The sequence below is a fragment of the Bufo bufo genome, chromosome 11 (genome assembly GCF_905171765.1).
Source record: "Bufo bufo chromosome 11, aBufBuf1.1, whole genome shotgun sequence".
Lineage (NCBI taxonomy): Eukaryota > Metazoa > Chordata > Amphibia > Anura > Bufonidae > Bufo > Bufo bufo.
In genome coordinates, this window is record NC_053399.1 from 5,611,656 (window position 1) to 5,624,715 (window position 13,060).

A 13,060-nucleotide genomic window follows, 5' to 3' on the forward strand; every position below is an offset into this window, starting at 1 on the left:
TACTGCTCCTATGTACAAGAATATAACTACTATAATACTGCTCCTATGTACAAGAATATAAGTACTATAATACTGCCTCCTATGTACAAGAATATAACTACTATAATATTGCCCCTATGTACAAGAATATAACTACTATAATATTGCCCCTATGTACAAGAATATAACTACTATAATACTGCTCCTATGTACAAGAATATAACTACTATAATACTGCTCCTATGTACAAGAATTTTTCCAAGAGAAAAATTGCATTTGGGGCTGTCTTTGGAGTAAACCATTGGCCACTAAGGTTAATGTCTTAGGCTTTGAATCAATTAAACTTTTTGGATGATATGGGGGTTGGGTCTTGAGGATAATTTCCTCTGTTGGGCCCACGGAACCCCAGGTCGACATTGGATAGAAATATCTCTTTAAGAAGAGTAGAAGAGATTTGGAGAAATATTATTGATAGCCGGTGTTTTGGTGACTACATTGTGAGTGAACTTCAAACATTGTAACAAAATAGTAGAAAGGTTTTGATGTTGCTGTTGATGTGTTTAGTTTACAGAACATTGTCTGGATTGGATGTTAATGTAACAAATCTTCAGCTGAGAGCAGGACTAGCTGTGTATGCCTCTGAATGGAAACTAGAGTGGTCTCATTCACTGACAGCAAGAAAGATCTAGAAAATATAAAGAAATCAAAACACAAAATAAACTAGAACGTTTCTAGAACTTTTTACTTAAAGGGGTATTCCAGTAATTAAATGTTATGCCCCATCCACTGGATAGCGGATAAGTAACAGATTAGCGGGTGTCTGACTTCTGGGACCCGTAAAGTCCTGCAGCCAATAAGAACCTTGTCTGATAAGAACATTAATTCCTTTGTGCCCTTCATGTTGTCATTTTTCTTTGGGATAAATCTTGTGTCGTTGATCGGACAGGAGAACATGAACTGAACACCTGCACCGACGTAATCAATAAGCCATGAGGTTATTATGGGCTGGCGCCTCGATCTCTCAGGAGCAGCCGTGCATGAAGGGTCTTCATCTCAGCAACGTGCCGCATCACCAGGAAGCGAGCTACAGAGAAACCTCACCTAATACCGCGGCGGGGTTCTGCCACAACATGTCGCTGTGATGTAGTGCTCCACTGCAAATCCTGCAGGATGAGAGATGTTCCTGGCATCAGGATGTGTAATCCCCGCCGGGTGCGGTTTACTTCCAGCCTGCACCGTCACTCCGTCTGAACGCCTGCCTTTACGGGCAGGATCCTGCTGCTGCATTGCAGTATAGAACTGAAGCCAGGGGCGCTCAGACATCAGCACCCAGCAAGACCCTATACAGGAGGAAAATGACTGACCGCAGCTGCTCAGCGTGGATCGCTGGGAAATGATGGAAACCACTGACAAACTGAATATTAGTTTTACCAGATCCGGTAATCCGGCAAAAAATCCCAGAGCAAGAATGTAAAGCACTGACAGGATGAACTTGATCAGCTATTCAGGAGCCGCTCCACCGCCAGAAATCGGCATCAGAACTACACAGCTCCGACAACCCACTGGGAGCAGCACTAGTAATGAGCTCCCTCCACTACAAGGTTGTCAGAGCCGGTTAGTTCCCCTGCACCTAAACAGCCGATTAGCGGGGGAGCGGGGTGTCGTAGACTCATCAGCTAGCGATGGCCTATCCCGAGGACTGGTCATCACTAGTGTTAAGCGAACTTGTGTTTTCAAGTTCGGCGTACAGGTTTGGGTTATCTAAGAATCCCTTTATGGATTCCGCCGGCACGGAGCATAATGAAATTCTGTGACAGCGTGCACCACGCAAGCCTATAACAGGAATTCCGTCATAATAAAAGTCTATGGCCAGTACATACAGTGAGGAACAGAAGTATTTGAACACCCTGCGATTTTGCAAGTTCTCCCACTTAGAAATCATGGAGGGGTCTGACATTCACATTGTAGGGGCATTCCCGCTCTGAGAGACAGAATAAAAAATAAAAATATAATTCAGGAAATCACATTGTATGATTTTTAAAGAATGTATTTGTCTTGCTCTGCTGAACATAAGTATCTGAACACCTGAGAAAATCCGTGTTAATATTTGGTACATTTGTTTGCAGTTCCAGAGGTCGGACGTCTCCTGTAGTTCTTGACCAGGTTTGTACACACGGCAGCAGGGATTTTGGCCCGCTCCTCCACACAGATCTCCTCTAGATCTGTCAGGTTTCGGGGCTGTCGCCGAGCAACACGGAGTTTCAGCTCCCTCCAAAGATGTTCTATTGGATTTAGGTCTGGAGACGGGCTAGGCCACTCCAGTACCTTGATATGCTTCTTACGGAGCCGCTCCTTGGTCATCCTGGCTGTGTGCTTCGGGTCGTTGCCATGTTGGAAGACCCAGCCACGACCCATCTTCAATGCTCTGACTGAGGGAAGGAGGTTGTTGCTCAAAATCTCCCAATAAATGGCCCCATTCATCCTCTTCATAATACAGTGCAGTCGTCCTGTCCCCTTCGCAGAAAAGCCCTCCCCAAAGTATGATGTTACCCCCCCATGCTTCACAGTAGGGATGGTGTTCTTGGGATGCAACTCATCCTTATTTTTCCTCCAAACACAACGAGGGAAGTTTAGCCCAAAAGTTCTACTTTGGTCTCCTCTGACCACATGCCTTTCTCCCCGGCCTCCTCTGGATCATCCAGATGGTCATTGGCAAACTTCAGACGGGCCTGGACATGTGATGACTTGAGCAGGGGAACCTTCCGTGCAATGCATGATCTGAAACCATGACGGCGTAGTGTTCCACCGACAGTGACCTCTGAAGCTGTGGTCCCAGCTCTCTTCATGTAATTGGCCAGCTCCTCCCTTGTAGTTCTGGGCTGATTCCTCACCTTTCTTATCATCAGTGATACCCCACGAGGTGAGATCTTGCATGGAGCCCCTGTCCGAGGAGACTGACAGTCATCTTTAGCCTCTTCCATTTTCTAACAATTGCTCCAACAGTTGATCTATTTTCACCGAGCTGCTTGGCAATTGCCCCGCAGCCCTTTCCAGCCTTGTGGAGGTCCACAATTTTGTCTTTTGACAGCTCTTTGGTCTTGCCCATGGTAGTAGTTGGCGTCTGGCTGACTCTGGGGTGGACAGGGGTCTTTACAGAGCTCAGACAGGTGCTGCTAAGTTACATTAATGAGTGGAGTAGAGGTGGACTTTATAAAGGCGCAGTAACAGGTCTTTGAGAGACAGAATTCTTGCTGTTTCTCAGGTGTTCAGATACTTCTGTTCAGCCGCAAGACAAAGACATTCTTTAAAAATCATACAATGTGATTTCCTGAATTTCTTTTTAAAATTCTGTCTCTCAGATGGGAATGCCCCTACAATGTGAATTTTAGACCCTCCATGATTTCTAAGTGGGAGAACTTGCAAAATCGCAGGGTGTCCAAATACTTCTGTTCCTCACTGTATGATCTATGATATGAGATAACTCGAATCCGAACCTTGTACACCGAACTTGAAAATAAACACTAATCATCATTAAGAGAAAGCCTGGACAACTCCAACTCCTTCCTTCCGTATTACACCCTCCCCTTGTTCCTACCTCTTTTTTCATTCCTTTCTCATTCCCCTCTTAATTTGCTAATTCCTTCCTCATCCCTTATTACTGTCTACTGGGCTTATTCTGTCTTCCCTCTCTTCTTACTCCATTTCCTACTTCTCATTCCTCCACTCTTCCTGCTGTACTTCTTACTTTCCTCATTCCTCCGCTCTTCCTTCTGTACATCCTACCTCCCTCATTCCTCCACTCTTCCTGCTGTACTTCTTACTTTCCTCATTCCTCCGCTCTTCCTTCTGTACATCCTACCTCCCTCATTCCTCCACTCTTCCTGCTGTACTTCTTACTTTCCACATTCCTCCGCTCTTCCTTCTGTACATCCTACCTCCCTCATTCCTCCACTCTTCCTGCTGTACTTCTTACTTTCCACATTCCTCCGCTCTTCCTTCTGTACATCCTACCTCCCTCATTCCTCCATTCTTTCTCCCATACTTCCTGCTTTTCTCGTACCTTCCTCAATTCTCTTTTCCCTCCTTCCTCTCACTGTTTGCCTCCTTCACTCATCCTACTTTTCATAGTTTCTACTTTTTTCACCTTCCATTTTCAGAATCAAAATGATTTTATTGTTTTATTAAAATGAATCTTAAATGGGTTTTCCAAGATTTAAATATTGATGCCCAGTCCTCAGGCCACCTGCCCAGATGGTTCTGTATGGATCTGAGCAAGGATGGGAATTATCGTACTCTTTCCTCTCTACCTTTCTCAAGTCTCTTCCTGCAGAATCTATCGCTGGCAATCTCACCTTTGCAACTGTGCCTGTAATTTGCAACTGATGTGTACAGGTCTTAGAGATATAAGTCATGCCCAAGCGTGAAGTTTTAACAGTATTCCCCTCACTGCAGTAAAGTCTAAATAGCTTAGTTAGCAGGATATCTTCCTTACTCCAGTGTCAGCTATGCAGATTTCTGAACCTTCTTGTCTCTCTCTCCTTTTTATGGATCATGCAGAGATCGGTCAGTCTCTGTAGCTCTAGTTCAGTCCTGTGAGAAATGCAGCACATGAAGTTGCTTCCTCTTCGTGCTTACTCCAGGCTAGAACTCTCTAGACTCAGCAAGGGGCAGATCCAGGATCCACACCCAAGCTTCCTGTAGGTTCAGTGCCAGAGTTGATTAACTCTGTCTCTTCCATCTATTACCATACTTTGTATACAGAGCATAGAATGACATTAAATAGCATGACAAGTGACCCCTGCTCTGGGGTACTGCACGTCCAGTGTATACAATGCTCCTTGCGCTAGCTGGTTACAGTGTATCAGTCTGGAGTCCGACACTTGTGTCTCAGCTAGGAGCAGCACTGGATAGGTGTAGGTTTGCAGCCACTGAATGCACACAAGGATTTTCAGCATTAGTTTACCCCTCCTAATTTTGCAGCCAGATCTGCAGCATTGAGGGGGCTGCCTGGCACATGCAGCAGAGGTAGTGCTGCCAACTTCAGTGCGTAGAGTGGTTGGCAGTCGGAGAAGTGATCTCTTGGGCTACAAATGCACCTTCCTGCACACCTCAATGACAATAGGCAGCATATTAACTGTGTAACTATAAATGTATCCACAGCTGTAAAATTAAGTGACTGCCGGCAGTTAATTGGTGCGACATTAAGTGCTGTATACATATATACATTACATCCAGATACCTGCTGACACCCGGGCTCGGGAGCTAATCACCAGACTCCCCACTAAATCACTGATCGATGACACAACCAGGAACGTTTCCTGCAGATTCAGCTTGTGACGAGCAACAAGTATAAACGGTGTAATAATCCCCCAAACACGGGTAATACACGAGCGGAGGGGGGGAATCCGACTGTATGAAAACATGTTATTAACTGCGACTGAGTCACAAGGACAACAAAGCAGCATCCTGGGAATCATCCATATTCTCCATCTGCTAATTATAATCAGTGATCTATGTATAGATGTGTATAATGCAGGGGCGGAACTACCCGGGCAGCGAGCATTGCAGCTGCTATGGGGCCCAATAACTAAGGGGGCCCATCTCCACTCTGAGGATATGGACAATGGAAACAAGCATTTCTGTTTGTATTCTTTCTGTGCTGGGACATCACAGATTTATTTCTGTACATTACCATCCGTTTATTCACTCTGTAGTATAATATATGTTATTAGAGGACAGTGACATCTCCTCACCTCCCAGCAGCCTCTATGTAATATATATTAGAGGACAGTGACATCTCCTCACCTCCCAGCAGCCTCTATGTAATATATATTAGAGGACAGTGACATCTCCTCACCTCCCAGCAGCCTCTATGTAATATATATTAGAGGACAGTGACATCTCCTCACCTCCCAGCAGCCTCTATGTAATATATATTAGAGGACAGTGACATCTCCTCACCTCCCAGCAGCCTCTATGTAATATATATTAGAGGACAGTGACATCTCCTCACCTCCCAGCAGCCTCTATGTAATATATATTAGAGGACAGTGACATCTCCTCACCTCCCAGCAGCCTCTATGTAATATATATTAGAGGACAGTGACATCTCCTCACCTCCCAGCAGCCTCTATGTAATATATATTAGAGGACAGTGACATCTCCTCACCTCCCAGCAGCCTCTATGTAATATATATTAGAGGACAGTGACATCTCCTCACCTCCCAGCAGCCTCTATGTAATATATATTAGAGGACAGTGACATCTCCTCACCTCCCAGCAGCCTCTATGTAATATATATTAGAGGACAGTGACATCTCCTCACCTCCCAGCAGCCTCTATGTAATATATATTAGAGGACAGTGACATCTCCTCACCTCCCAGCAGCCTCTATGTAATATATATTAGAGGACAGTGACGTCTCCTCACCTCCCAGCAGCCTCTATGTAATATATATTAGAGGACAGTGACGTCTCCTCACCTCCCAGCAGCCTCTATGTAATATATATTAGAGGACAGTGACGTCTCCTCACCTCCCAGCAGCCTCTATGTAATATATATTAGAGGACAGTGACGTCTCCTCACCTCCCAGCAGCCTCTATGTAATATATATTAGAGGACAGTGACATCTCCTCACCTCCCAGCAGCCTCTATGTAATATATATTAGAGGACAGTGACATCTCCTCACCTCCCAGCAGCCTCTATGTAATATATATTAGAGGACAGTGACATCTCCTCACCTCCCAGCAGCCTCTATGTAATATATATTAGAGGACAGTGACATCTCCTCACCTCCCAGCAGCCTCTATGTAATATATATTAGAGGACAGTGACATCTCCTCACCTCCCAGCAGCCTCTATGTAATATATATTAGAGGACAGTGACATCTCCTCACCTCCCAGCAGCCTCTATGTAATATATATTAGAGGACAGTGACGTCTCCTCACCTCCCAGCAGCCTCTATGTAATATATATTAGAGGACAGTGACCTCTCCTCACCTCCCAGCAGCCTCTATGTAATATATATTAGAGGACAGTGTGATCTCCTCACCTCCCAGCAGCCTCTATGTAATATATATTAGAGGACAGTGACATCTCCTCACCTCCCAGCAGCCTCTATGTAATATATATTAGAGGACAGTGACATCTCCTCACCTCCCTGCAGCCTCTATGTAATATATATTAGAGGACAGTGACATCTCCTCACCTCCCAGCAGCCTCTATGTAATATATATTAGAGGACAGTGACATCTCCTCACCTCCCAGCAGCCTCTATGTAATATATATTAGAGGACAGTGACCTCTCCTCACCTCCCAGCAGCCTCTATGTAATATATATTAGAGGACAGTGACATCTCCTCACCTCCCAGCAGCCTCTATGTAATATATATTAGAGGACAGTGACATCTCCTCACCTCCCAGCAGCCTCTATGTAATATATATTAGAGGACAGTGACATCTCCTCACCTCCCAGCAGCCTCTATGTAATATATATTAGAGGACAGTGACCTCTCCTCACCTCCCAGCAGCCTCTATGTAATATATATTAGAGGACAGTGACGTCTCCTCACCTCCCAGCAGCCTCTATGTAATATATATTAGAGGACAGTGACCTCTCCTCACCTCCCAGCAGCCTCTATGTAATATATATTAGAGGACAGTGACCTCTCCTCACCTCCCAGCAGCCTCTATGTAATATATATTAGAGGACAGTGACATCTCCTCACCTCCCAGCAGCCTCTATGTAATATATATTAGAGGACAGTGACCTCTCCTCACCTCCCTGCAGCCTCTATGTAATATATATTAGAGGACAGTGACATCTCCTGACCTCCCAGCAGCCTCTATGTAATATATATTAGAGGACAGTGACATCTCCTCACCTCCCTGCAGCCTCTATGTAATATATATTAAAGGACAGTGACATCTCCTCACCTCCCAGCAGCCTCTATGTAATATATATTAGAGGACAGTGACATCTCATCACCTCCCAGCAGCCTCTATGTAATATATATTAGAGGACAGTGTGATCTCCTCACCTCCCTGCAGCCTCTATGTAATATATATTAAAGGACAGTGACATCTCCTCACCTCCCAGCAGCCTCTATGTAATATATATTAGAGGACAGTGACATCTCCTCACCTCCCAGCAGCCTCTATGTAATATATATTAAAGGACAGTGACATCTCCTCACCTCCCAGCAGCCTCTATGTAATATATATTAAAGGACAGTGACATCTCCTCACCTCCCAGCAGCCTCTATGTAATATATATTAGAGGACAGTGACATCTCCTCACCTCCCAGCAGCCTCTATGTAATATATATTAGAGGACAGTGACCTCTCCTCACCTCCCAGCAGCCTCTATGTAATATATATTAGAGGACAGTGACCTCTCCTCACCTCCCAGCAGCCTCTATGTAATATATATTAGAGGACAGTGACATCTCCTCACCTCCCAGCAGCCTCTATGTAATATATATTAGAGGACAGTGTGATCTCCTCACCTCCCTGCAGCCTCTATGTAATATATATTAGAGGACAGTGACATCTCCTCACCTCCCAGCAGCCTCTATGTAATATATATTAGAGGACAGTGACCTCTCCTCACCTCCCAGCAGCCTCTATGTAATATATATTAGAGGACAGTGACATCTCCTCACCTCCCAGCAGCCTCTATGTAATATATATTAGAGGACAGTGTGATCTCCTCACCTCCCTGCAGCCTCTATGTAATATATATTAGAGGACAGTGTGATCTCCTCACCTCCCTGCAGCCTCTATGTAATATATATTAGAGGACAGTGACGTCTCCTCACCTCCCAGCAGCCTCTATGTAATATATATTAGAGGACAGTGACATCTCCTCACCTCCCAGCAGCCTCTATGTAATATATATTAGAGGACAGTGTGATCTCCTCACCTCCCTGCAGCCTCTATGTAATATATATTAGAGGACAGTGTGATCTCCTCACCTCCCTGCAGCCTCTATGTAATATATATTAGAGGACAGTGACATCTCCTCACCTCCCAGCAGCCTCTATGTAATATATATTAGAGGACAGTGACATCTCCTCACCTCCCAGCAGCCTCTATGTAATATATATTAGAGGACAGTGACATCTCCTCACCTCCCAGCAGCCTCTATGTAATATATATTAGAGGACAGTGACATCTCCTCACCTCCCTGCAGCCTCTATGTAATATGTAATATATATTAGAGGACAGTGACGTCTCCTCACCTCCCAGCAGCCTCTATGTAATATATATTAGAGGACAGTGACATCTCCTCACCTCCCAGCAGCCTCTATGTAATATATATTAGAGGACAGTGACATCTCCTCACCTCCCAGCAGCCTCTATGTAATATATATTAGAGGACAGTGACCTCTCCTCACCTCCCAGCAGCCTCTATGTAATATATATTAGAGGACAGTGACATCTCCTCACCTCCCAGCAGCCTCTATGTAATATATATTAGAGGACAGTGTGATCTCCTCACCTCCCTGCAGCCTCTATGTAATATATATTAGAGGACAGTGACATCTCCTTACCTCCCAGCAGCCTCTATGTAATATATATTAGAGGACAGTGTGATCTCCTCACCTCCCTGCAGCCTCTATGTAATATATATTAGAGGACAGTGACATCTCCTCACCTCCCAGCAGCCTCTATGTAATATATATTAGAGGACAGTGTGATCTCCTCACCTCCCTGCAGCCTCTATGTAATATATATTAGAGGACAGTGACGTCTCCTCACCTCCCAGCAGCCTCTATGTAATATATATTAGAGGACAGTGACATCTCCTCACCTCCCTGCAGCCTCTATGTAATATATATTAGAGGACAGTGACATCTCCTCACCTCCCAGCAGCCTCTATGTAATATATATTAGAGGACAGTGACGTCTCCTCACCTCCCAGCAGCCTCTATGTAATATATATTAGAGGACAGTGACATCTCCTCACCTCCCAGCAGCCTCTATGTAATATATATTAGAGGACAGTGACATCTCCTCACCTCCCAGCAGCCTCTATGTAATATATATTAGAGGACAGTGACATCTCCTCACCTCCCAGCAGCCTCTATGTAATATATATTAGAGGACAGTGACATCTCCTCACCTCCCAGCAGCCTCTATGTAATATATATTAGAGGACAGTGTGATCTCCTCACCTCCCAGCAGCCTCTATGTAATATATATTAGAGGACAGTGACATCTCCTCACCTCCCTGCAGCCTCTATGTAATATATATTAGAGGACAGTGACATCTCCTCACCTCCCAGCAGCCTCTATGTAATATATATTAGAGGACAGTGACCTCTCCTCACCTCCCAGCAGCCTCTATGTAATATATATTAGAGGACAGTGTGATCTCCTCACCTCCCAGCAGCCTCTATGTAATATATATTAGAGGACAGTGACATCTCCTCACCTCCCAGCAGCCTCTATGTAATATATATTAGAGGACAGTGTGATCTCCTCACCTCCGAGCAGCCTCTATGTAATATATATTAGAGGACAGTGACATCTCCTCACCTCCCAGCAGCCTCTATGTAATATATATTAGAGGACAGTGTGATCTCCTCACCTCCCTGCAGCCTCTATGTAATATATATTAGAGGACAGTGTGATCTCCTCACCTCCCTGCAGCCTCTATGTAATATATATTAGAGGACAGTGACGTCTCCTCACCTCCCAGCAGCCTCTATGTAATATATATTAGAGGACAGTGACATCTCCTCACCTCCCTGCAGCCTCTATGTAATATATATTAGAGGACAGTGACATCTCCTCACCTCCCAGCAGCCTCTATGTAATATATATTAGAGGACAGTGACGTCTCCTCACCTCCCAGCAGCCTCTATGTAATATATATTAGAGGACAGTGACATCTCCTCACCTCCCAGCAGCCTCTATGTAATATATATTAGAGGACAGTGACATCTCCTCACCTCCCAGCAGCCTCTATGTAATATATATTAGAGGACAGTGACCTCTCCTCACCTCCCAGAAGCCTCTATGTAATATATATTAGAGGACAGTGACCTCTCCTCACCTCCCAGCAGCCTCTATGTAATATATATTAGAGGACAGTGTGATCTCCTCACCTCCCTGCAGCCTCTATGTAATATATATTAGAGGACAGTGACATCTCCTCACCTCCCAGCAGCCTCTATGTAATATATATTAGAGGACAGTGACATCTCCTCACCTCCCAGCAGCCTCTATGTAATATATATTAGAGGACAGTGTGATCTCCTCACCTCCCTGCAGCCTCTATGTAATATATATTAGAGGACAGTGTGATCTCCTCACCTCCCAGCAGCCTCTATGTAATATATATTAGAGGACAGTGACGTCTCCTCACCTCCCAGCAGCCTCTATGTAATATATATTAGAGGACAGTGACATCTCCTCACCTCCCTGCAGCCTCTATGTAATATATATTAGAGGACAGTGACATCTCCTCACCTCCCAGCAGCCTCTATGTAATATATATTAGAGGACAGTGACGTCTCCTCACCTCCCAGCAGCCTCTATGTAATATATATTAGAGGACAGTGACATCTCCTCACCTCCCAGCAGCCTCTATGTAATATATATTAGAGGACAGTGACATCTCCTCACCTCCCAGCAGCCTCTATGTAATATATATTAGAGGACAGTGTGATCTCCTCACCTCCCAGCAGCCTCTATGTAATATATATTAGAGGACAGTGACATCTCCTCACCTCCCAGCAGCCTCTATGTAATATATATTAGAGGACAGTGACCTCTCCTCACCTCCCAGCAGCCTCTATGTAATATATATTAGAGGACAGTGACATCTCCTCACCTCCCAGCAGCCTCTATGTAATATATATTAGAGGACAGTGACGTCTCCTCACCTCCCAGCAGCCTCTATGTAATATATATTAGAGGACAGTGTGATCTCCTCACCTCCCAGCAGCCTCTATGTAATATATATTAGAGGACAGTGACCTCTCCTCACCTCCCAGCAGCCTCTATGTAATATATATTAGAGGACAGTGACATCTCCTCACCTCCCAGCAGCCTCTATGTAATATATATTAGAGGACAGTGACATCTCCTCACCTCCCAGCAGCCTCTATGTAATATATATTAGAGGACAGTGACATCTCCTCACCTCCCAGCAGCCTCTATGTAATATATATTAGAGGACAGTGACATCTCCTCACCTCCCAGCAGCCTCTATGTAATATATATTAGAGGACAGTGTGATCTCCTCACCTCCGAGCAGCCTCTATGTAATATATATTAGAGGACAGTGACATCTCCTCACCTCCCAGCAGCCTCTATGTAATATATATTAGAGGACAGTGTGATCTCCTCACCTCCCTGCAGCCTCTATGTAATATATATTAGAGGACAGTGTGATCTCCTCACCTCCCTGCAGCCTCTATGTAATATATATTAGAGGACAGTGACGTCTCCTCACCTCCCAGCAGCCTCTATGTAATATATATTAGAGGACAGTGACATCTCCTCACCTCCCTGCAGCCTCTATGTAATATATATTAGAGGACAGTGACATCTCCTCACCTCCCAGCAGCCTCTATGTAATATATATTAGAGGACAGTGACGTCTCCTCACCTCCCAGCAGCCTCTATGTAATATATATTAGAGGACAGTGACATCTCCTCACCTCCCAGCAGCCTCTATGTAATATATATTAGAGGACAGTGACATCTCCTCACCTCCCAGCAGCCTCTATGTAATATATATTAGAGGACAGTGACATCTCCTCACCTCCCAGCAGCCTCTATGTAATATATATTAGAGGACAGTGACATCTCCTCACCTCCCAGCAGCCTCTATGTAATATATATTAGAGGACAGTGTGATCTCCTCACCTCCCTGCAGCCTCTATGTAATATATATTAGAGGACAGTGTGATCTCCTCACCTCCCTGCAGCCTCTATGTAATATATATTAGAGGACAGTGACGTCTCCTCACCTCCCAGCAGCCTCTATGTAATATATATTAGAGGACAGTGACATCTCCTCACCTCCCTGCAGCCTCTATGTAATATATATTAGAGGACAGTGA

The 13,060-nt window shown here is 44.8% G+C and overlaps 1 protein-coding gene across 2 annotated transcripts in view; it reads right to left on the reverse strand.

Moving 5' to 3' along the window:
* KCNK10 (potassium two pore domain channel subfamily K member 10) overlaps nt 1-13,060 on the reverse strand; it is a 72,862-nt gene that overhangs the window by 16,611 nt on the left and 43,191 nt on the right. The gene's annotated exons all lie outside the window — the stretch shown is intronic.